Source organism: Macaca thibetana, chromosome 1, assembly GCF_024542745.1.
Source record: "Macaca thibetana thibetana isolate TM-01 chromosome 1, ASM2454274v1, whole genome shotgun sequence".
Taxonomy (NCBI): domain Eukaryota; kingdom Metazoa; phylum Chordata; class Mammalia; order Primates; family Cercopithecidae; genus Macaca; species Macaca thibetana.
Genome location: NC_065578.1, coordinates 124,384,934 through 124,387,559, shown reverse-complemented (window position 1 = coordinate 124,387,559; position 2,626 = coordinate 124,384,934).

The window sequence follows — 2,626 nt, the reverse complement described above, 5'->3', positions numbered from 1 at the left end:
TTTTGTCATAGCAGCTTGAACAGGCTAAGTCTTAACTAGATAGCAAAACCAAACCCTACAGACATTTACAATAAAACAAAATGACAAAGTATTCCCATGAGCCTCAAAATACAAATAAGTGGCGACAAACCAGCAGTCACAAAACTTGCATGGTTTCTGCATCAGGGTGTGAGGAAGAAGAATGAAGAAATGGAGACGGTGTCTGATGGACCTGAGAACTCTCCAATAGTAATAGGTATGGAAGACACAGCTGAAAAGGGAAAGATCTGATCTCTCCAATAGGAGGTAAGTACAAGAGGCCCACAGTAAGGACTCGAGAGGGCTGGAGCAGTCTGGCCCCTATGAATTCAAAATTCATCTGCCAAGGCTCCCTTCTAAGACAGGGACCTATACTAGGGAGAAACTACAGGGAATGCAGTTTTAAAAATGAGCAGTATAGAGACAAGAGAGATGATCCAAAGAGAAGATCGATATCCAAGTTGAAGAAACAGCCTGGAATCTCAGAAAGCAAGCTTCCACGCCAGATGCGGTGGCTCACACCTGTAATCCCGCCACTTTGGGAGGCTGAGGTGGGTGGATCACTTGAGGTTAGGAGTTCGAGACTATTCTGACCAACATGGTGAAGTCCCCTCTCTACTAAAAATGCAAAAATTAGCCGGGTGTGGTGGCGCACACCTGTAATCCCAGCTACTCAGGAGGCTAAGGCAGGAGAATCTCTTGAACTCAGGAGGCGGAGGTTGCAGTGAGCCGAGATCATGCCACCGCACTCCAGCCTGGGTAAGAGAGTAAGACTCCATCTCAAAAAATAAATAAATAAAATAATTAAATTATCTTGTGAAAGTTATGCCAAATAATGGAATTGCTCTAGATTACTAACTGGCTAAACAGAAAAGTATCTGTGCAGTTGCTGGCACTTCTTGTTGCCTGTGGAGAAATACTTACAGTATTATAAAGACTCAGTCGTAGGGGATTAATAAACAGGCTGCTTGGTCAAAGTGAGTAGACTATTTATCTAACTCATTCTTTGATCTATTTGATTTTAGTTGGTTTGGTTCATGGGGACCCTGGCTAAGGAGCATACGCCAAACTCTTGGCATTATCCTTTTGATAGTCATGATAGTAGTCTCCCTGGTGTGTTGTATTCCTTCAAAACCTTTAAATATTTGCATGCAACCATCTCTAGAGTGTTAAATGGTCTCTCTTCCACTAGAATGAGAAGAGCTGAAAGAAATGTGTGACCACTGTAACCTATGAATGACATGCTGAGAATGAAAACTCAAAATGATGGTAACTGAGAGTGGCGTAAAAGCTCTCAAGTTTTTGGTCATACTCTCACCTAAGTGAGAACCTGACCAAAAGCAGGGAATTTTTAAACAAAATTATGAGAGGCCATTGTTTTGGATTGAGCTCATGCTGTAGGCCCCAACAGATCAGACCAAACCAAAATGGAATCATTCATGCTAAATGTGACACAATCAAACTAAGACTTTAAGGAAACAGATAGATCTAAAACAGACCAAGTTTTATTTTTCTCCTGTAAACAGAAGATTCCAGCATAAGGAGGTATCCTCTACTCTAGCCCTTACCAAAAAAATAACATGAAGTTCTTTTTCCCACCTTACAAAACCCACTGGTCTGCCATTTATCAGTGGGTTTGAAGACCAAATAAGTACATTTATGATGGTGACAATGAGTAGTTTTGGTCAATTTCTCAAAATTGAGAAGATGACCAAAATAAGGACACTGTTAAATCAAGTTTAGCCTAAAAGTGCCTCCTTCCATATTTTAAGTTCTGCCTAAAAGTTTCTCTGTACACAGTAAACTATAACCTAAATGGAGGTTAAACAGATTGCGATATACTCTCCTGACAATCACCGAGTTTTGGCCAAAGGGGGCCAACTTTTCAAACTGCGTTTAAATTAGGCAACACTGAGCTGTAACCAATCCAGTTATTTCTGTACCTCACTTTTGTTCTGTTGTTCCTTTTTCTGTCTATAAATATTTCACCATGTGTCTCTGCTAGAGTCTCTGAGCCTACTGTCAACAAAAAAATCAAACTCTGTGAAATATTTGAAGAGTTTTATTCAGAGCAAAATGTGAGTGACCATGGCCTGTGACACAACCCTTAAGAGACCCCGAGAACATGTGCCCCAGGTGGTCAGGGCGCAGCTTGATTTTATACATTTTAGGGAGATTTTAAACTACTGGAGAGAATTTTCAGATTAAATACCAAATTAATCTTACCAAAGACGATCATGGTCATGTGAATTAAAAGGCATCTGAGCTAGTTTCTAGCAGTCTGATAAGTGCTTATGTTTTTTAAAGTCAACTAACTAGAACTCTTTCACATAGTTTGGTAGTGAAATATCACTTCCACATGACCCATATAACATACAGATATAACAGGCATGTAGAATAAAAAAGGCAAGTCAAAAAGATTTTTCATTTGCCTGTTTTAAAAAAAGTTGTGTCCCTTACTTTAGTTTATTAATTAAAAAAAAAAGTTACAGGAGCCAACAAAAGGTGAAGAAGCGAGCAGGTGCAGTGGCTCACACCTGTAATCCTAGCACTTTGGGAGGTTGAGGCTGGCAGTTCACTTGAGGTCAGGAGTTTGAGACCAGCCTGG